The sequence below is a fragment of the Oenanthe melanoleuca genome, unplaced genomic scaffold (genome assembly GCF_029582105.1).
Source record: "Oenanthe melanoleuca isolate GR-GAL-2019-014 unplaced genomic scaffold, OMel1.0 S010, whole genome shotgun sequence".
NCBI lineage: Eukaryota > Metazoa > Chordata > Aves > Passeriformes > Muscicapidae > Oenanthe > Oenanthe melanoleuca.
In genome coordinates, this window is record NW_026612659.1 from 120,206 (window position 1) to 142,947 (window position 22,742).

Below are 22,742 nucleotides of genomic sequence, written 5' to 3' on the forward strand. Positions count from 1 at the left end.
TTACAATTAAAACAGCCCAAATCTCTTGCTGATGTTCAAATGCTGTAGTAACTGTACAAAATAAAATCCAGAGGAACGTGGGGGTACGTTTAATACAAGCCTGTTGGGTTGTAGATGTGTCAAACCCTCAAATTTGCATTCCTTACATAAGCAGAGATCCTGGTGGTGTTTACACGTGCTTTGGGAACTGCAGGAACTGAACTGCTTTGTCAAATAACTCTGCTCCCAATTGCCACCTGTGGGTCTGCAGGGACACTGTTAAAATATTTACAGTGGCAGGACTAACTAAGTTTGTTTATTGTTCTTCTTGATATTCAAACTTATCACAACAATCATAAGAGCAGCGTGAGACCGCTGTGGAAGTGTGGACAGATTCTGAGTGCACACAGGAATGAGAACCTTGAAGTTTCCCTTCTGGCTAATTAAAAGTTTGTTTTTGTTAGTGACAGGGTTGTGCAGCATTTGCAGTAAGCCTGCTTTGTCTTTGGCCATTTTTTTCCATATGGGTGTGTTCTTCCTTTTCATTATGTTGTTTTTCTTTCCTTTTTTTTTTTTTTTTTTTTTTTTTTTTTTTTTTTTTTCCCTTCCCTAACACAGCCACTCCTTTTATTTTAAGAATAAACGAGCTGCTTGGTGAGCAGAAAAAAACCAAACTTTCATAAACACCACGGTTCTGATATGTGTAATCCTTTATTACCTGTAGGGGCAGGTGCAGGAAGCTGCTGCAGGAGTGGAGGTTACTGACTTTTCCAAGGCTTGGGTTACATAAGGGGTCAGTGTGTTGTAGCTGCTACAGTGAAAGTTGTGAACAACATGATCAAAGGTGCATTGATGAGAAATAAAACCTTTTGGCTTGGTTTGTTTCACTTCATTCTGCCCCAGAGAGTTCTGAGCCTTCCAGCTCATACTTCAGCCACCACACTGATAGGAAGTTACAGGATCACAGGATGGTTTGGGTTGGAAGGGACCTCAAAAATTGTCTTGTTCCAACGCCCTGCCATGGGCAAGGACACCTTCCACTATCCCAGGCTGCTCCAAGCCCCATCCAGCCTGGCCTTGGGCACCTCAGGGATGGAGCATCTTCTCTGGGCAGCCTGTTCCAGTGCCTCACTACCCTTCTAATGAGGAATTCCTCCCTGATACCAAACCTAACCCTGCCCTCTGCCAGTGGGAAGCCATTCCCTGTGTCCTGTCACTCCATGTCCTTGTCCAGATTCCCTCCCCAGCTCTCTCAGAGCTCCTTTAGGGGGGAGAAGGCTGTTTCAAGGTCTGCCTGAAGTCCCTACATACTATCTTAAATTTGTTTCCTGCTGTTGTAAAATGGATTTTATTACTGGAGGTTCTGTCTTCTAATGCTTTCATTACCCAGTTTTTCTGTTTGCTGCTCAAGAGAAAGTGAAGGGGGAACCACTCACTTGATCTCAGCAAACCAGAAAGCAGCAGTTCATGGCTGTAGTGGCTGCATAATGCTGAGATAATGTCTGTAGGAAAGCAACCCGACAGCTTCAAGAAATAAGATTTTTTTTAAAAATTAGGTTGTTTTTGGTTTTTTTTTAACATGTTGAAACCATTTAAATTGCTGGAAAGGGGTAGGGCAAGGAGGGTGGTAAAAAATACATCACCCATCCCTTGTGATTTTGTGGTTTTGTCTGAATAATTTTTTTTTTTTTTTATTCCCTATCATCAACGATGCACTTCAGTTGTGATAGCTGCCCCAAGAACGTGACTGCATGCAAGATATCTCATTTGCCTAATATTAAAAATATGTGTGTGTAATAACATTTTTTTCTAGTTCTTCCCATCTGGAAGATACGTCACACACCTTTGCATTAAAATTCATAGCATCCTTTTTACATATTACAGTGCTTTGTGATGGAGACTGTGCATGGACTTGTTAATTTGCAGTTCTGAGCTGAAAAATAGTTCAAGGCAGTTTGTTATTTATTGCCAGAAATAAGTTCTCGCTATTTGTCTGTCTTAGTCTGATAGAACCAATACATTTGTGAGAGGCAATTTATCTGCTTGAAATGTTATGGTTCATTTACCAGAAGAAATGCTGAGCAACTAATACAAAGTGAGGGGTTTGAACACCTTCTTCCTTCAGTCCTTCAGGAGATGCCTGGAAGCTTTAAGGTTTTGGTCTGAAATTTGTGTAGATCAAATCCTAGTGGTATCATAGCATGTGAATTCCTGTCAAAAATTTGTCTCAAAATGGTACAGCTGCTAAAAGATAATGGTCGTGCCATGTGGATTAGCAAGGCTGCATTCTTTCTTGAGTAAACTTAATAAAATTGTGTCAGAGAAAAGGTGCTGTTGGGATTACAGTATGTAGAAAAGGAGCTTCTGAGCTGCTTGTGTACTTGAGATATGTTTAGTGATATGGACTGGCTAATACATCTCCATTTAAAGTGTATCACCATCCTTTGAAAGGCATGATTTTCAATGTGGCAGGCCAGCAGGAAGCACCTGCATGCTTAATTCCAGCTTGTGGTGACATCTTCTGGATGCTGAGCACTGGGAAAAGTTCACCTGTTATTTGAGTGGTTGATCGAAAGTTGGATTTTTCTGTGGCATTATCCACAGTCAGCGTAGTAATAGGACAAACAGTCCAAATCTGCTGTCTCCCAGGCTTGTTGTCTCAACTATTACAAGATCTTCGCTTTTCAAAAGGCTTTAAAAATATAACGATGCAAATTTGACCTGTATTTATACCAGCGTGTTTGGAAGAAGCCCATCAAATGATTTCCACGCTGTTTTCAGTGTCTCTCCACTTTATTATTCTGAGAAAATTCGATGCATCTGCAGCGTGCACGATTGGTTTTCTGATATGCAGATGCACAGCCTCGCCTATCTGCTGGAATCAGTGTAGCAACCGCTCTTACAAAGGCTGTGACAATGTACAGCCTCCTATCTGAGAACCAGATCAGACTGAAATTGGGACTGGCTCCAAAAGGCAGAATACTGCAATCAATCTGCTCACTGTGTCAGCACTGAGCTCCGTTCCTGGTGCGTGCACGGCAGGGAAGGGAAGCGGGAAACGCGCTCGCATCCAGCACGGATCCCTGAGTCACGGAGCGAGAGGGGCCGGCTGGCGGTGACGGGAGGTGCTTGAGGGTTCCCGTTCCTGCAGGCGCTGTGTGGGCTGGCAGAGGTGGCAGGCGCTGCTCTGAGCCCGGGTGGCACTCAGGAAATCTCTGTGTGACAGTGCGGATGCCGTGTGACTTCCCTGTTTGCACTCAGCCCGTGTCTGTGAAGTGACAGTGTCACAGTGTCCTGGCTCCTTGGCCTCTCGAGTCACGACCCTGGTACCAGCGGGGATTTGTGGAGTCAGGCCCTTGCAAAACCACACTTGAGTGCTGCTGTGTTCAGGCTGGGGTGACCTCTTGCCCAGGGCTGTGCATTTCCTTCCCTGTCCCTGGTTCTGCTATTCTGGGCTGTGGGCTGGCACCGCTCATCCGGCGGGCATCACTCCGGGGGCAGGTGGGCTTCCTGCTGCATGGCTCACCCTCCACTAAACCCCCTCATTCCTCAGTCCCTCAGATCCCTTCTGTCCTAAAATTGGCTCATTCTTGGGACAGTCATCCACCCATGCTCCTGGGAGAGAGGGACCCGTGTGCCTGATGCCGCTCGGGAGCGCAGCGTGTTCTGCACAGCAGCGGGGTCATTTTGGGGTTGTAACACCAAATCTTTCAAAAGTAATCACACTTCTAGGAGTGATTTAAGCTCTCACGTTTCTGGGTGAAAGCCAGTTGCCAGGGTTTAATCTCCATCCTAAAGCCCTGCTGGTAAATCTGATCTGACAGTTCTGCCTGCATATGGGGGGAAACACCAATAGCAAAATACCTTCCCTGATCAAGAGCAGTGGGACCTTCAGTGCCCACACTGAAAATAAAAACATTTTAAAGGATTTATAAAGTTGTTCTTGCACTGTAGATGCGCAGCAGAATCCATGGATGGGGTTTGGCTCTCATATAATTATATTTTTCAATAGTAAACTGGGATGCAAAGGAACTTACTGCAGCTGGAACTCTGCTGAAGAAAATCATTGGATGCAACGCCAGGAACTTTTCATGACTGTGATTACAGCTTGTTGCTTGCACTTCCCATATAACTTAGAGTGTCACAAGCACTTATATTTATCCATTAAGCTTCTTTTTTTTGGTAAATTAAAAGTTTTGGTTATGTTTTCCCATGGCTATCTAGTAAGTACTGAGTTTCTTTTAGGGAAGTGGGGGGACAAAATGTATTTTGAGCCAAAATACTATGGAACCTAAGAAAATAGGATTTCTGTTCTTACTTGCCAGTTTTCTTTCTTACTTTTATCGTGTCTTGGTTTAAAAAAAAAATCAACAAGCTTATTGTGATGCTGTTGATTAGGCTTCAGCAGAGATAATAAAAGTATAGTGTCCCTTTGTGAAAGGAGTTTTTAATTATTGTTAATTGTACTTGCCAGCTTCATTTCTGAAGGGAAACGGAGGTGACCTCATCCTGAAAGTTGTCAGTCTCATGCTGGTGTCATTCACTGCCTGGAAAAGAGGTTGGGGTTTTGTTCCTTGTTGCTTCTTTTAATGAGGAGCTATCCACAGGCCTGATGGGCTCTGTGGCTTTGGGAATGCTGTCCAAACTCTGCTTCAGTAGCAGGCTTGTTCCTGAGACGTTAAACTGAGTTGTATCTTAGAGACTGAGAGTCTGAGACTCAGCAGAGTCTCAGAGCTGTGCTCTGCCCATTCCAGTAACATCTCTGGCAGCAGCCCATACAAAAGACTTTAGGGAGAGGTGATGGAGTCCTTGTGGAGGACTATTACGGAAGATTCAAAAGGTTATTTCTGCTCTTTCATACTAATCTAACAATCTTGGGTGTTTCCATTATCTATACAAAGGTTTAATTTCTTAACCCTTCTTCAGTCTTGGCTTCAGCATATTCTTGTGAGGTCCCCACTTCACCTGTGCTTTGCATTTAAACCGATGGTGAGAAAGATTTCCTCACTCTTTGGAATGCAAAATGTGCAGGGCAGTGGTGGCTGTGTGTCTGGGGAGGTTCCAGGGTATCAGGACAAGTCAGCATTCAGCTATGGCCACGATGTAAATGCCAAAATATTTACAATCATTTTAGTTCACTGAGCATCTCCATATGTCGGGAGAAAGATGAAGAGGATATGTTTTTGTCTCCCTTCACTGTTGTGTATTTCTTAAGCTGTTACCTCGTTTCATCTTAAATGAACCTTCTCTGAAATACCCTGAACTTTTCAATTCCATTTCAGTTCACCCAGTGCCATCTGCCATGGTGTCTGCGATGTATTTCAGTCCTGACGAAATCCCCCTTCCTCAGCGGTACCTCCGCGCGCTGTCGTAAGGATGATGTGACAAGCAAAGCTGGCAAGTTGTTCCCACCTTTGTTGCCAATTATAAAGCAGTGTAAAGAGGCAAATTCTTGACAGCCTGTGTCCTTAGAGGTGTTTGAATACCTAACTCGTAGTGAAATCATCAGCAGGGAGGCTCTTGAGCATCCCTGAAGCTCTGGGCTGGGATCTCTGCTCACCTTTTTCCCTGACATTCATCACTTCTCTGCCTGACTCAGATGTGTATTTAAAGCTGCTGATTATTCATCAGCATCAAAACATTTGTAGATGCAAGGAGCACAGTTCCCTGTAAAAGGGAATAAGCTTTCAGCTGGTTTGTTTTCAAATCCTGGAAAAATCTGCAAGGTCGGTGAGCCTGGCATGTGTGGTGGGTCTTCTCACAGCTGCCAAATGTGTTAGGGACTGTGGTCTGGAGCTCCCACTTTATCTCATTCCTTTGCTTTCTGCTGCTCATTAAAAGATTTAAAAAGAATTAAAATCTCAGTGGTGTGAGATGTTCAGGCTGTCTGAAATGGTTTTCATTCTGTGGCTCCCAGATTTTGTTCAGGCGAAAGGAGCTGAAATTTTCCTGAAGCAAACCACATTTTTCAGTAAAAACACTGAGCACTGAATTCAGGTCACCTCAGACTGACTCTACTCAGTCCTTCCTTTGCTATCTTAGGGTGAGGATTGCAAGAACACCTTAAAGGATTGTCCTGAAAATTATGGTAGTTAGCAGTTCTGCAGGCCTGCCAAAATACATATTAAATGCAAGTATTTTTAAGCCTTTTCACCTTCCAGAATTGTTTTGGTATCTTGTTCTGGCATCTTGTTCTTCATCCTGAACAGAAACACAGGAGACTGATATCTTGTCTCATTCTCACAAACCAATGCAGAAATTGTGGCCTTTCAAAATATTCCTTGAATCACTGCTCTGTATAGCTGGGACTCCCAGGTTTCAAAATGGAATAAAGAACTGTTCCCAGCAAGAGTAAAAACACAACACAGCTCCTCTCCTGTGTCAGACAAGCTTTTCGTGGTGTGTTTTGGAAGTACATGTTTCACATGGGCACAACTAGCTCTTGATTTAAAAAAAAAAAACAAAACAAAATTACTTGAAACTACTTAGGGGCACAAATAAATGACGGCAAGAATACCAGAGGATTGAGCAACAGGCAAAGGACATGTTGTTTCCTTTAAGAATTCTGACTAGAAATGACGTCACTGAGATAGTTTGGATGTTTGTGAGCACTACAGGACTTGGAAAGGGAAAGCAAATCGGAAAAACACTGGGAAGCTGAACAATTTGTTTTGTTTTATGACTCCCTGGTCGTTTAATGAGGGAGCTATTACTCATGCACTGTCACTGCACATCTAGAAAATTCCTCTGGGTTTAAAAACTGGCAGGGAAAAGTAGTTTCCTAAAAAACACTGAATTAATGAGATAAAACCCATTGCTCAGGAGTCCCTAAGAGGAAGGGTCGGAGGCGGGGCTGTGCAGGGCTCACGGTGTGTTGGAAATCTCCCCAGGGGATTTCAGAGAGCAGATAGAGCTGGCAGGGATTCAGGGAAGTGATGCAGCAGATAGGCTCAGCATCTGTCTTTCAGGATACAGGACTATGGGTTTGGGCAGAAAAAAACCACAGGTTTGATTGGGGCATAGTTGCCAATCCTTCCCCTCCATTCCTTTGCATCTGAAAATACCTGAGACTGGGGTGTTTAAAGGAAGAGGTTTGTACCCATGGGCAATGATTATATTAATATTGACACATGAAGTGAGGGCTATTGTATTTAAAGAGAAGGAAAAGAAGTATTTGTGGTGTGGGCTTGATTGTACAGCTTTAAATGAATTTTCATGCTTTCATAATTTGTATTCCTATGGTCTGTCAGACTTCTGACTTCTTGCTTTGAGTCTGCATTGTTTTGTAGATCTGTATGGTATTTTACAGTGCAGGGCAGTGCAGTTTGCATTTTTACTTCAGTTATTTTAGCTGGTTTAGCCTATCTTGTCATATCCACACAAGGCACACATTATCCTCACCTTAACTGGAAACCTAATTCAACTTTCATGTCCCTGCGGGCAGGATGAGAGTTGTTCCAGTTAGGTATTGTAGAGAGCACAGTAAGGAGAGTGCTGCTGCAGTCTGGAAATGCAAGGGAATATTCCTCACCAACCCCCGATACAATTATTCCCTTGTAGCTGAAGTTACTGTAACTCCTTTTGCCAAAAAATGCTGATAAAGCTGAGGCTATTAAGAGGAATATCCTTAAGGAGTCTGGAAAGTGTGATGTAAGGATTAGTAATAGAATTAGCAAACTGTTGTAGCAGTTCTGCTACAGCACCTCAAACATAATCATCATTCCTTGTCTCACTGCAGTGCTGTGCTTAGTCTGAATCAGTTTTGTCTTCTCTCTATTACTGTGTTTTTAAGCACTTTAAAAATTCTTTTAATTATTCAATTTTCATCAAGAATATCACCAGTTTTCCATATAGATGCAGAATTAGTTCAGGAAGGGTTGTGTTTTTTAAACTTCAGATCAAAATGGTGCTTAGCTGTGTCCCCCTGTACATGAAACATACACCCCCTTTGGAAATATCCAGTACTGAGCTTTTAAAGCTTATATAGATGCCCAGCTTATTCTATCCATGCTGGATTTTTGCCCTTGGGTGTGGAACTCAGCTGCCTGGGCCAGAATTAGGAAATGCTTCCTACATGGGATGCCAAAAAGTCCTGAATCACGGGGCAGAGCCCCATTTCCACCAAAATTGGACAGAATGAGACTGAAAAGGCTTGGGGGACCCTTGAGTGTTGAGAAGGTGGCAGGGGTATGGGTGTCATGTAATACTGGAATCAGAATAAGCACTGTAGAGAGAGAGACTTTAAAGGGATGTTGTTTGTGATATACTAGGCAGGGATTTGGGCATCAGCTGCCCTGAGGTTGTGTGTGCCTGGCAGGGAGCACAGGGAAGCTCCATGTGGAACAGCCTGTTGGGTACCAGGAGCCACACAAACCGTGCAGAGATGTGTTCAGTCTCACATTTTGCATCTGTGCTGCTCCAGTTTTCCAGGGGGTGTGAAGGTGAAGGCTGAACAGGCACAGAGAGAAGGTCTCTCCTGCTTTTCAGGTGGTGCTTCCGTGTCCAGTGGGAGATGGTGACCACCAGGGCCTCTGTGCAGCCTTGTTCTGGAAAGGGCTCTGGTGCTGGCATGGATTTTGGTGGATTTCAGGCTCTTCCAGGGCACTAAGTGGTGTTTAGCCTGCTTTTTGACTGTAGAAAAGTCTTAAGTGAGGAGTGGGTTCTCTAACACCAGCTGGGACACCTTTGACTGGGTACAGCACATGCTGATGCCACAGCAGCTACTGAATAGAAAGTTCTATCACTCCAGAGCCCAGGCACCTAAATCCTGCCAAAACCCAGGCAGAACTGAGACAGGCCACGTGGCTGATGGCTGCAGGGGACACTGTGGACAGCCACACCCTGCCTGGTGCTGCATCACCCACAGAACAGGACTGGTCTTCCCAGAGCTCCAGCCCTGGAACAAATTTATGGCTTGTTTCTGATGGAAACCTAACTTAAATTTTCCTGTTAATGAGGCTGTAATTGCAGTCCATTACTGTGATGATGTTTCAGCTGGACTCTCTCCTTGGCTGAGGGTGCATCCAGTGCTGTTTTCCCTCTGTGCTGGAAGGGGTTGCTCCCACCTTGGCTCTGCTGCAGGTGCTGCCTGACACCTGCATCCCAACACCCATCCAGAGCTCTCCTCCCAGCTCCTGCCTTACACATGGACTCTGGAGTGCAGATATGTTCAAGGGACCATCAGGTTTTATATTTAGAGACTTACCTCTTCTGTTTTTTTCTAAAGCTTTACTCTGTCGTGTGCAGCTGGCGTTACACAGCACATACTTTATTATCCCAGTCATCACTTCAGCCATTTAATCCTTTTAACCTTCACAGTGGCTACAGTAGGAGTTATGGGGAGTGAATTTCCTCTTGAGTGAATTTCCTTGGCCACTGTTAAAACCACAAAGAAATTCAGAGTAGTTCCATGAAAAAAGAGATCTCTTGATGAAACTGTTTGCAGAGAACTGGAAGGGGTGAGAGGTGTGACAAGTCAGTCCAGCTGCAGGGAAATGGCTGTGGGGACATCACCATGGGCTGGCAGCTGCCACATTCCTGCACCCAACATCCCAGACCTGTTCCAACCACAAAAAAAGTTAATTCAGAACAGTCAGCCCTTCTGGGCAGGGAAAGGACCTTGCTGCCAGATGCTATTTGTGTTGTACATTATCTCCATAGGTTCTGCGCCTGTCTTTGCTGCAGTTTTATTTTCTGCCTTCAAAATTCCTTTTTTCTCGTTGTGTCTAGTAAATTAAATTGAATTTGCAAAATAGTGACAAAGTGACATTAGGATGTGCCTGTTAACACAGGAGAATAAATTAATTACACGCTGTGAACTAACTGAACTCATTTAGTAATTGATGAATTAACTTAATATGTCTGTTACAAACAGGAGAACTTGAATGCTGGCAGAATAAACAGTGAAATCTCTCATTGACTGAATCATAAGGGTTTTTTTAGGTTTATTTTTACTTAGTTCAGTAATGGCCACATTTTTAGAATTAGGGAGTCATACCAGTCATTTACAGTTGAGGGTTCACCTCTGTGGTTCCATCCTACACCACTTCCAGACTTTGATGTTTCTAGTTGCTTTTTCTTAACCAAATATTAACACTAGTTCTTCATCCTTCCTTTTTTACCCTGGTCAAACTTTCAGCAGCATCAATAATTTTTCCATTTGACATCCCATCCTGACTGGATGACCCTGATTCTGGGGGTTTTGTGGTATTTCTTAATCATATTTTTAATGTACACTGTGATGTTATGTTCTCTGTGTGCACATTCTGCATCTTCTCTCTTCCCAGATTTCCACTGTAGAAATGAATTTGATTATTCTCTGTAGTCAAGTTCCAGACCTGCACCTGTGTGCATCTTGTTTTCCTTGCAGGATGTTTGTGTGGCTTGTGCACGTGGATTGATAGCAATCTCCTGCAGCTCAGTTCTGTGTCAACAGAAAGGAGCTTTCTCCCTGCCAACCCTCTGTAAATGCCACAAAAACACCTTTGTATTTAAGCCTCTATTTTAAAACTTTTATCTTCCTATGATGTCTACAGTAGAAAGGCTGTTAATCTGCCTTTATATCAGGTTTTATTGTCTTATTATTCCTTATACTTTCTCCTTTCTTAATGTCTCTCTTTCTTGCCTCAGGCAGTAAACTAGACACCAAGCTCATTTTACTCTGTTTTATATGAAGCCTCTAGATGAGAGTGTTTTGATCCATGGCAGGGATTCTGTCCTGCTACACTAGTTTCCTTCCTTGGAAACCACTGGGAAGGTAAATACCTACTGCACAAAACTGAGTTTCTCAGGTCACAAAAAAAATCAGAACTTCATCCATCCTTTAGTGCTCCAGTTTTGAGATGCTGACCTTGTTCGTAGCTTTAAAAGATGGAGCCAGTTGTAGGGAGGAGACTGAAAAAATCACAAGTAATTTGGATATGTGTACGTTATATGTTCTGATGAGCAGGAATATATTTTTCTAGTGCAACTAAAGTTGTTTAATGGATGTTGTAGATCAAAGCAAAAACAAATTTATTTTCAGAATCCAACAGCCCCTTTTCCCATCCCTTGCCTGGCTGTGTTCAATACATGGAGCATTGTGTTGCCTGATTAGCTCTGTAATTTCCATGGCGTGTGCCAGCATCAGTGTTCATTATTGAAGCACAATGTCTGCTTTTATCCTCATGATGTGACTGTCCTGTCACAGAAGTCACATGCACAAACTGAGTAGTAAAAGGGGTTCAGGAGTAAGGATCAGTAAATACTCTAAGCTGTGCATGGTTGTGCGGATTTAATTGATTCCAGCACTGCAAGATCCTCACCAGTTTATCGAGATGATCCTTGCTCAGTAAAGATCCCTCTCATCTCCTGGATCTTCCAGTCCCTAGCATGGCTAACAGGGCATTGATCAATCCCTAAAATCTTTATTTTTACCATAATTGTGTGACTTCTCTGCATTTCATGAAGGGAAGCTGAAGTGGAAATGCAAACACGCATTTAAACAAGCAATTCTATAAATTCCAGGTGCTGATCTCAAGAGGGCATCTTGCATATGCCAGAGGAAGAACATCTTGTTTGAGGGAAAACCTGCTTATAAATCTGTGCAAATTGAAAGGTAAATAATTTCTGTTTCCAGTACATTGATGGAGTAAGATCTCTGCGCTGGTTATTTTTCCTGCTATGAAGCATGTAGTATATAAATGTATTTGGCATATGTATTTGTCACTGTGCAGCAGCAGAATGTAGGAAGTGAATAGATTTAAAAAATACTGATTTGTGCTTCACAGAATCACACAATGATTTGGATTGGAAGGGACCTTCAAGACCATCCAGTTCCAACCTCCCACTGTCCCAGGCTGCTCAGTGCCCCATCAAGCTTCTTTGCTTCTTCAGCATAACAAGGAAGGGTTCTGAAGTGCCTTAGTTCACTCTGAAAATATTCCTGGCTTGGGTTTCAGGGTTTTTTTGCAGTGTCATACGTGATGGGAGGAGTACAGAATATTTGTCTTTGACTGAAATGTCCTCTGCAGTGAGTTCCTGAGGCGTGGGAATTAACCTGAGGTTAAAACTTGAAGTGGTCTGATTGAACTTCCTATCTTTCTTAATTGTTATCTTCTTTCTGTGTGATAATTTTAATTTCACTTCCTCTTGGGTAATGGTGGAGCTGTCTGACTTTGTGTTATATCAGACAAAAAAAATAGAAACACAGACTAATAAATGTTTTTGTGCTGGTTTTTTTGTTATTTTTTAGAGATACAAGAGCAATTCCTTCCAGGTCACTTTGCATGCTCTGACAGCCAAAGTGCCATGATGATGTGTGGAGCAGCACAAATTAACCCAGTGCTTGAGATAAGCAGAGGCGTGAGCGGGTGCCTGGTTTTGAGAGCTCACTTGGTAGGGACACAAGTGGCTGTGGTCCAGCTCCAAGGGTACAAACAGCAGGTGTGGCTTTGGAGTGCTTCATGACAGGGGCATTTCTGCTCAGGGGTGGGATTAGAGCTTCTACTGCAACTTACATAACAGCCACAGTGCCAGGGTGGTTGCTAAAAATGATGCTCGTTGCTCTTAGGTCCCAAAAGCTGTAAGTCAGAAGAACTATTTTAAGATGAGGAAATGTTTTTGTGTTTTATTCTTAATGGCCATTGTTTTTCTCCCAGACCCCACTGAGATAATTTTAAATGTGTAAGGCAGCAGTGGCAATGAAAATAAGTGTTTTTATAATCTAAGACATGGACAATCAGCAGTGAGTTCTGTTGTGGGTTGCTGCTTCATTATCATATCCTCATTAACATACCTCAGCAATCAACAGGAATTACGTTTTTTATTATGGCTGTCCTGTCCAATTTCTAAAACACAACATCAGCTGCTTTTATCCAGCAAATGGTGATCCATTTGGGGAAAAAAAAAAAAACAAAAAAATCAACAACACTATGTTCCTGCTTCTGCTGCCCCAAAGGCTGGTGTTTTGCAGAAGGAGCAGTCAGCTGCTATGGTGATGGGCACAGGGTGGGAATGTGGACAGAAATAGAGGGAGGCTGAAGCCAGACTGTTCCTGCTTCCTTATGGTTTCAGTAGCCCCCTCTGAATTATATGGAGACTGCTTCCAAGGATTTCGCAGGTTATTTGTGGTTTTCTGCCTCAGATTCTCACAATTAGCACAAAATAATGCTCAGGCAGAAAGGAGAGTGAGATTCCCAAATGGATAATGTTTGTACAGGATGTATGTAATTCCCTGCAGAGCAGCTTGTGCCCGTTGTACTGGGATTTGGATGCACAGAAATCTCCCTCCTCCCATCCAGACTGAAGTCAGTTTTTGGTAATGCATAATTCATATCCTGAAGCCTTTGTCACAAAAACATCTTACTGCCTTTCCCCCAGCTTGCTAAGCCTGCTTTTATATTTTTAGGATTTCCTTCCCTGCTAATCCCCAAAATCAGCCTGATGAGGTTTCAAAACAGAGTTCAGAGTAAATCTGAGACAACTTTTACGTCAGGGATGTTGCTCTGTGCAGCAGGTGATTCTCTGGCACCTGCTCTTTATGGATTCTGCCTCCAGAAAGAATTACTTCCCTGTGGCACCACTGCCACAGTCAGTGCACAAGTGGACTGCAGCTCCAGGGATTCTACCAGGAGGCTTGGGTGTATCTTTGGATACATCTCACAGGGAGTGCCTACACACACATTCTGTTATGAAACAAAGCAGATTTTTTCTGGTGAATTTTTGGTGAGCTCTAATCCAAAATTACTCTTTCCATAGGGAACATGATGCCTGTATTTAGTGATGGGTTAGTGGCACACCTCGATTTCCTGTTCTGACTGTGAGTGAGCTCACACAAGTACAATCTGTGTAAAACCTGGAGGAGAAGAAAAATGATTCTCAAGTTGTGTTTTAATTCATCTCTTTGCAGAACAACGCAGAGGGGAGTAATTCAAACAGCTCTGGGGTTTTCTTCTTCCAGATTCTGAGGACAAACCTGTGAGTAGTGAATTGTTACAGAAGTACACAAATAAAGCTGTACATGGTGTAGAGGCTGATTTTTCTCAGGTACAGCACATCTGTATCAGCTGTTGTAAATACCTTGGAGCCATCAGGCCTTTCCTGCTCTAAGCTTTGAGGAGCTTTGTAAGCACAAAGATAAATGCATGGTGTGCTTGCATAATGGGTAAATTGGATATTTCACTGGTGGGAAATAATTGCCTTCATTTGAAGGCACTTTGCCTGTTCCAGAGGAATGTTCCCCAGATCTCTTGACTTCATAGCACTTCTCAGTGCAGCTGAACAAAGCACAGGAAGGAATGTGAAGTACTGTCATCAGTGTAGGAATCTTTTCAGTACAGCTTTGTCATTATTTTCCTCCCAAATGACCCAAATGCTTTTTTTTTTTTTTTTTTTTGCTTACTGTTTGTATCAATCCATCACAGACCTTCTGATGATTTTAAATTCCAGCTGTGGAGGCTTTGATTGTTTCTTGCACGTTGCTCATTTTAAGTTGACAGAATTGCTCAGTGAGAGAAATTCAAATGGGAAAATTCAGGCAAATAGGCCTGTGGGGAAGGTTTGAGCCTTGAGTAAAAATCCAGTAAAACTTGAGTAAGAAGCTGAGAGTTCAATGTATTGATTTTTGTGTGAAAGTTCAAGAACTGTGTTTCCTTGCAGGCTGAAACTCATCTCAACTCCTCATGACCAGCTGAGCAAGAGAGATGGGATTTGATGCTATCCAAGGTGTAATTCCACAGTTCATGTCTTTTGCTAGTGCCAGCTTAATCAGTTTCTGCCCACTCCCAGCCATCCATTTCCAGCTCAGCAGCAATGCAGTGCTCTTCCCTGACTGTGTGGAAAACCAGATGACTGAAAATAACTCGGTCAAGAAAAGAAACGTTTCATTTTTTGTTCTTTGTATTAGAATCATTTGAATGAATTTCATGGCCCACAGGCAGTCGTATTGGTGCTGCTGAAGGTGACAAAAAGTGCAGCATCAGAGGCAGCAGTGAGCACTGGAGGGTGTCCCAGTGCTGTGTGATCTTGCTGTCAACAAAAATCTGCTCTGGGACCATATCCTGAATGAAGGGCTTTGACTAGCCACAGGATTATTTATTGAACTGCTGCTTTTCATTTATTTTATTAAGGAAGATTAACATCTCCTTGTTAGGGCAGGTTTATTTTTTTTTACTTGAGGAGATAAACCATCTCTGTGAGAAGTCAGTCAGCTTTGTGGACAACCATGAATGTCAATAAAGTCTTGGCAAACACAGTAGGTATTTATTCAGCCTTGCAAATTAAAAACATTTTTCCTGCTTGTTTAGTGAAGGGAACAAAAAAAGACAAATTACAGAGCGGATGAGCTCTCTTGATAGTTGGAATTCATTAAGCTGGTGGTGAAAACGCTGGGGGATTGATGGTGCAGAAAAAGAAAAGATGAAGCAGCTTTTCCCCAATAGCTGTGGTTTAAGTTCAAGTTGAAAATGACCAAAAAAAAAAAAAAATCCCTTAAAGACATCTGTAACTGACTTCACAATCCCAGTTTCTATCTGGGTAGACAGTTCTTTCTCACTGCAGTTAGTATTAATTGGTTTTTCAGTTGACAGATAATTTCTCAGTGGCTCCTCCATCTCCATCATGCCATGGGATGTCTGCAGCAGCTCATAAATGAGATCCATGGCCAGACATTAAGTGAGAAGTTCACACAGTCCCTTCCCATGGTACAGACAGAGCCTTTCTGCAGACTTGTCACTCTGTCATCTTCCCTTGGCTCCACATTTTATTATTTAAAAAAAAAGGGATTTAAAAAGTTGCAGCAAGTTGAGCAGTTTGTCAGATGTGATGTTCTCACAGGCCATTGTCTGCAGATTCCAGGCTGGCTCTGCCTTTCAGATGGATCGTAAAGCTGTCATGAGTGCAGCTCTAACAAAATCCATTTTCACAGCTCCTGTTATGGCAAGGCATGGAAAGGAAGCAGTAGGACTCATTTTTTAATGAATTTCCTGTACAGAATCATGGAAGTCTTTCCAAGTCGCACCCAGTGCATGTTCTCTGTGATTGTCCCTGATTAATGGGATAAAGTGTCCACAGTTGTCACTTGGAGTCACAGATAGTTCTCATGTCATTCCAAGTGCAGGAATTCTGCAGGAGTTCATCCTTGGAAGAGAGAGGGTTCCCTAGTAAGTGTTTAAATGCAGCTAAACTACCTGTAAATCACTAAAATTATTCAACAGCAAAACAAAGCCTTCATAAACTTTGTTCTTGCAGTGCTTTAATTGCAGACAAAACTTTACTCATTCAAGTGATCCCATCAATGTCAAATAAAAACATGAATTATGAAGCTTGTAAGATTAGAGCTTAAAGTCACTGACATGTCATTGCCATAATTTTCTCTGGAGGATTACAGAACATTTAATTTGTAACTGCAGAAACCTAAGTGTAATCAGATGCTCTTCCATCTACAGTTTTTATCTAAGTCATTGAATTGTGAGTTTGTTCTTTCCTGTTTCCCAAGTTCTTACTTGCAAATGTGAAGACATTAACTCCTCTGTTCTTCTTCTTCCCAGTTCACCAAGGAAATTGCCCTCAGCTCTTCTGATCATTAAATCTGGGAAGGATGGAACAGTCCAAGATTTGAAAATGTTCTAAAACTCCCAGCACCTAATTAGAAGGAGGCATCTTGGAGCAGCACAATAGCTCTCTATCTGCAGTTCATTTGGTTTTCCAATTTGGAAACGACAGTTTACAGCCCTGGTGTGAGCACGTTTCTCATTAGCCTATTCTAGAAACACACAGAGTTATTACAAGTTTTGAAAGATGCTTTCTTCAAAAGTGCAAATGATACTAAATGGCAGAATTTGCTCTCTGGATAGCCACCATCCTAAGTGGCAGAGGCAGAGCCATGCAGCTGGACCTCAGCTTCAAATCCATGGATGTCATGGATGCAACTGCATGGAAAAGAAGCTGCAGCAGGAATTAGCTTTGTCCAGGGGAGAAAATTGTGAAGTGCCCCTGCTGTCCTGGTTTCACAGATGGATCTCAGGTTTCTTGGGCTTTTCTCATGAAGATTTTCTTGGGGAGGAGTGTGTTAGCCATGCTGCTGACAGATGCCCTTCTGAGAACTGTCCACACTGGCTTGATTTCCCTCTCCAGCAGTTGGATTCCTAGCCTGAGCTGGTTGGATTTGTTTTCCTTGGGGTAAATGAAGAGAGAGGTGCATGTCAGCAGGTGATGAAACTTGAGGAACAGGTGTAATTATTTTTTGAACATGGTTTTCTGCCCCCTGAAGAGTAGATGGAGAATATTTGCCTGTCCTCAGGACTGTACAGATGGGTTCATCTTGGATGGTGGCTTAGGGTCTGGAATGTCAGTTCTACAAGGACTGGCTGAGGGTTGAAAAGGAGACTCAGGGAAGACCTTATTTACCTGAAGACCAACATTTCCCTGAGAGAAGGGGAGGGGAGAAGATTGTGGTGAGGTGGGAATCAGCCTCTTCTCCCAGGTAACAAGTGACAGGACAGTGGCAGACATCCTCAGGTTTCACCAGCAGAGGTTCAGGTTGGATTTTAGGAAAAATTTCCTCAGTGAGAGAGTGGTTAAGCATTGAAACAGGCTGAGGGCAGTGGTGGAGTCACCATCCCTGGAAGTGTTCAAAAAACAAGAGGGCCTGGCACTTCATGATATGGTTTAGTGAGAGTGGTGGTATTAAGTCAAAGGTTGGACTCAATTAATCTCCAACCTCAGTAGTTCTGTGGTTCTAATGAGCTAAAATCATCTTTCAGCAGGGCTTTCAGAAGCAGGTATGGATCACACCTGAGTGTGACAAACTGCAGGAGGGAAAAAACAAAGATGCTTCACTCTTCTTGAAAACACTGCAGCAAGGCAAAATTCTGCATGGCTGAAGGAAAGAAAAAGAGTTGGTTTTTCCTGCACTTTAAAGCAGCTTTATTGTAGCTGTAGTGTTTTGTGGAAGATTCCCAGGCAGCTGCAGGCTCAGGGCAGAGCCCAGGGACACGGGCACAGCTCCTGCTGCTTCCTGCCTGCTCTGCTCCACACAGCCACTTTCTGGGCAGAAAAGCTGCACAGTAAATCCAGTGCTGATGTGGCCTGGCGTGGTGACAGCTCTTCCAGTAACTGCAGGAACTGCCTGCTTGTGGAGGCCCAGCCTGCTCTGATGGGTTGTTTTCCTTAAAACTGTTGTTCTGCACCAGATGGGGCATGTGGTATTGTTGTGCCTCCCTCTGCCATGCAGACACTTTGTGGTGCCTTCTGTGCCACTGCCCAGTGTGGTTTTGTTCCTTCCTGAGAGGCTGTGATGTACCTGAGTGCTTCCCAGAACCTGTCCCTGAGAGTGGGGCTGTGCAAACACTCAAGACTTGCTCGACATCATTCTGCAGATGTGCTTGATGTTTGTTCTGCCAGCTGAGATGAGGAGCTGCAGAGAGGTTATGAAAAAAAAAAAAAAAAATCTGTTTGAAAGGGAGTAAATTGTCTAGAACACACTTCAGTAGCAGATTTCCAGGAAAGAGCCCTCTGTCAGATTTCTTGGAAGCTGTGCTGGCTCCAGGTGCTGAGTGCCAGGTCTAACTAGACCATAATCAACTCAGTCCTTACCGTTATGTTTGGAGACACACTTTTCCCCTAATTTGCAAATCCCATCTCAGGCAGAGCTAGCTGACAGGTGGGCAAGTGTCCAGGCTCTGTGCATGACCTTTGGGATGAATATTCAGCTTTCAGTCACTGATGTGCAACTTCTTTCACACGCTGATCTTTGTGCTGCTGCTGTTAAAATGAAGATTTGGTACCATCTTACATGTTTTGCTGTCGCAAGAATGACTTTTCAGCAGTGCTGCCCTTGCCTGGTGTGTCTGGATGTAGTCATGCTGTGGGCAGAGCTCAGCAGACAGAATGTGTTAACAGAAGACAGCAGCACAGGCAGGATGAAGGTCCTTCATTCCTTGTTAAAGCCTTGTACATGTTGTTCAAGCTTGACTAACAAAATTCCTCTGAGTGACACTGCTGCAAGCAATTCTCTTGCTGTTGGTAGCACTGTAATAGAAAACAGAAGTGAGCATTTGAGTGACTCAAACCAAAATCAAGGGTAAGAAAAAGAAAAAGGCATCAACTGTTTAACAGGAAAAATAAAAACCCGACGTGGCTAGGTATTCTTCTGTGGCATTTCCAATTTATTGTTACAGGAATATCCTCCCAGCTAGACTCAAGCTCCCTCAGGAAGCTGGTTTCATATGGTGGTTTAGATTTAACTATTCATTGTCTAGCACCATTTGAAATCAGTGTTCTTGGAGGAAGAATGCCTGCCTTCATCAGGGAAATGGACCCTCGGGAGCCTCAGAGGAAAAGAAGAGAAAGTCAAGATCTTCCTTGTGTGGTTCTGCCATTCCAGTTAACCTGCACCACCAAAGTCCCTCAGAGGGACTCAGGGGTTCTGTGGCCCAGGTGTCCCCTGGGAGAGCAATGCAAAGAGTGATTTCAAAGGCAGAAATTCTGCTGTTATCATGTTTATAATATTTGTAAGTGGTGAGCAACAACTTCAGAGCCCAAGAAGGTTTTGAGCCAAAAACAAGACAAAAAAAGTAAAATACAGAATTGTAACTCAGTACTGAGAATGTTGATTTTAATGCCCCAGCTAGTAAAAACAACTACAGCTAGTTGATACAACATGATGAGGAATAAGGAACTACATGTGCTCTAAATTTTTAGGTTTTTTCAAAACCTGTTTTCATCCTTACCTAGATCTGTTTTTCTTGCCACTTCATCACACTTGTCAGTACTTTGTGCATGTATCATACAAGACAGACAGTAGAGTTTGAAACAGGTAATTCTGCATGGAGGCACTGGGAGTTCTGGATGCTGTTTGCATCCCTCCTGCATTTTTGTTGTGGCATGTCTGGCAGATCAGGATGTGTCATTTATTTTGTGTGACAGGACTTGCCAGCATGCAGGTTGGTGGAAATGGCCAGCAACTGAGAATTAGACCATTGAGAATTGGTCATATTGTCAAGTCTGCTGAAATCTGGAGAAGTGTTTCAAGATTGTATTTTTGAAGTATTTTACTGTATTAAAAATGTGTGTACCTAATGGTTGATTTTGAAATTTTTCACTGTCTAAACCTTTGTTTTCTCACCAGTGCTTTGATAAGAATTATATCAAGGATTTGGGGATTCTCCAGTGTGAAATGCTGTAACTCTTCATCCTTGCAGATCTCCATAACCCCTTTAGAGGATGACTGATTTCTTTTGGTGTTCAGAGTCAATAATAATTTCTAGCACCATTTGAAATCGGTTATAGTGATTGGGGAATTGCACCTCGTGAATTTTTACACAAGAGGCTCCAGAGAGAAGCTTTAATGGTATGAGAACAGGGAAATGTGTTATTTTTATGAACTGAGTTGCAGAAATGCTACAAGTTAAAACTCTGGGATGTGGAGAATTGTAAAATGCATAACCCAAGATCTTGGTTTAGGTTGTCTCTGTGAAGATGATCCTTGGAATGGTTTGGAAAGCCTTGCAGTGATGAGAGGGAAGATCAAGGGAGGTGGTTTTCCCAGTGAGAGCAACCAGTGTGGACTTTGGATCAAAGAAGAAGAGCCCCACCCTGTTGGTTTAATGATCTGTCTGTGAGGTATGAGGAAATAAAAGGAGCAGCAGGAAACTTTCCAATCTGCAGCTCCCATATTCCAGACGTGCTGAAAGCAAGATCCCATGGAAGTTTTCCTGCCAGCCTGAGAGCTCTTGCATTCTCTTCTCGTACACTCCTTACAGAGTAAGCCATAAACAACCTGAATCATCTCTCCAAGGGTGTTTAATATATAAGAATTTCTCTGAAACTCCAGCTCTTCAGAGGCACAGCTGGCTGGAGGCAGAGTTGGAGGTGAGTCCTATCCCCAGTTCCAGCAGGATCTCATTATCCATGAAGATAATCTCTGAAAATCATCTTTCTATCAGCTGGTCATTCTACATCGAGGTTTTTGGGAGTTAATAACACCAACCAACCTGCAGCAACACATCACACACCAGTCTGCAGCAAGGCATTGTTTTCCTGAATGTCCTGGTGAATTCAGCAACATACTGCTTTTCCCACTATTCCATATGGGGTAACTAAAAAAGAGGGTTTTTGTAAACAAGTGGAGCAGCTTTTGCATATTCAGAGGAATTTCTAAGGTTTCTAAATCTACCTTCCTTTTAACCCCTCCAAATTTTTTTATGTGTAGGAAAATATATTGAAAGTGTATTGAAAGCTGGAGAAGGAATTTTGGCAAGGGAATGGAGTGACAGGACAAGGGGCAATAGCTAAAACACAGATCAAGGTTAGATTAGGAGGAAGTTTCTCCCTGTGAGGGTGGGGAAGCCCTGGCACAGGGTGCCCAGAGAAGCTGTGGCTGCCCCTGGATCCTTGGAAGTGTCCAAGGTCAGGTTGGTGGGGCTTGGAACAACTTGGGGTAGTGGAAGGTGTCCCTGCCCATGGGAGGGGGTTGGAATGAGGTGATCTTTATTTCTAATTAAGATAATCACAAACCAGGAGGGACTTCTTATCTCTCTCAAGTCTCTTGCTTCCATCCATTCACAAAATCCACCCTCATGCTCTGTCTCTTCTTAGACAGAGCTTTGAGAAGTGGCAAGCACAGTGTTTAGTACAAAAGACTGTAAGTTAGGCCCTTAAATTAATGGAAAAATTACTGGAATATGGAAATTCAGAATGCAGCATGGGGGGTTTGCAGTAGAGTGCAGAGCACTACATGTTTTAGGGGGTTTGACAGATGTTCTTGTGGAGGTTAAAAGCTGTGCAGAATTAAGAATTAAGTGGTGCTGGAAGCGTGACTTGCAAGTAATCATTGCTTTAAGTACATCCACTGCCTAAGTAGCTCCCATGCAGACAGTTGTTTAAATGATTTCTTGTGGGAAGTCCCTGAAGGAGCAAATGGATCTGTTGGAATTCTGCTGCTTGTGCTGTGCATGTAGGATTGGAATGTCTGGGCTTCAAGGAAACTTGTTAACACAAAAACTAGTCTTAAGGTTCAAACCAAAGTGGTGCAGAAACAGGTGTAGAAGGTTAATAACATTTTAATTCTTTCTCTTGAAAAGCAAGAGGTTCTTGGCAGCATATAGTCAGAAAAATGGAGCTGCCAAGTGCTTGGATCTCGTGAAAGTGTTCTCAGATGTGAGCACTGCTGCTGGTGTGCCTGTGTCCTGCTCATGGTGGATCTTCTTCACAGCAGCAGGGAAAGAAAGGATGGAAAAAGGAAGAAGAATTCCTGATGAAAACAGAACCATTTCAGTGTGAAATATACCTGAGGAAGAGGGAAGTGTATGTTACAAGGGTTTTTTTGGTTTTTTAAAAATTTATCTTGTTTGCTCTCAATTCCTGGCTTTTTACAAAAGTGAAGCTACTGGAAAACAAGTCTTCCCTGTCACACAGATTTGGGTGCTAAATGGTGCCCACAAAACCTGCACCAGTCTCAAAACACCAGGCAGGTACCACAATGAATAACTTAAACCATTTTTTGCAAGTCTGCTCCATCCTCTTGTGGACAGACCCTGCAGCAATCACAAAATGCAGCGTGCAGGGGAATTGTTTCCATGGCCACAAACGTTTGTCCCGTTGCCGGTGTTCTGGAATGATGTTAAAATGAAATCAACACTTGGACCAAGCCAAAAGCACCACTGGAAGGCAAATGCTTCTCTCAGAAAAACCCTCTCACTTCTAGATTAATATAAAATGTGCTGGATGGTAAGAGGAGAGGGAGAGAAAGATGATGTCTATTGGGAAATTTTTAATGCAAAAAT

General features: G+C 42.9%; 1 long non-coding RNA gene across 1 annotated transcript in view; it reads left to right on the plus strand.

Moving 5' to 3' along the window:
* The window catches only part of LOC130266284 (uncharacterized), a 74,656-nt gene extending 55,515 nt beyond the window's left edge, over positions 1-19,141 (plus strand). The window contains exons 3-4 of the long non-coding RNA XR_008842813.1: positions 13,868-13,935; positions 14,617-19,141. This is a non-coding gene — a long non-coding RNA (uncharacterized LOC130266284). The remainder of the gene's footprint in view (positions 1-13,867; positions 13,936-14,616) is intronic.
* The last annotated feature ends 3,601 nt before the right edge of the window (positions 19,142-22,742 follow it).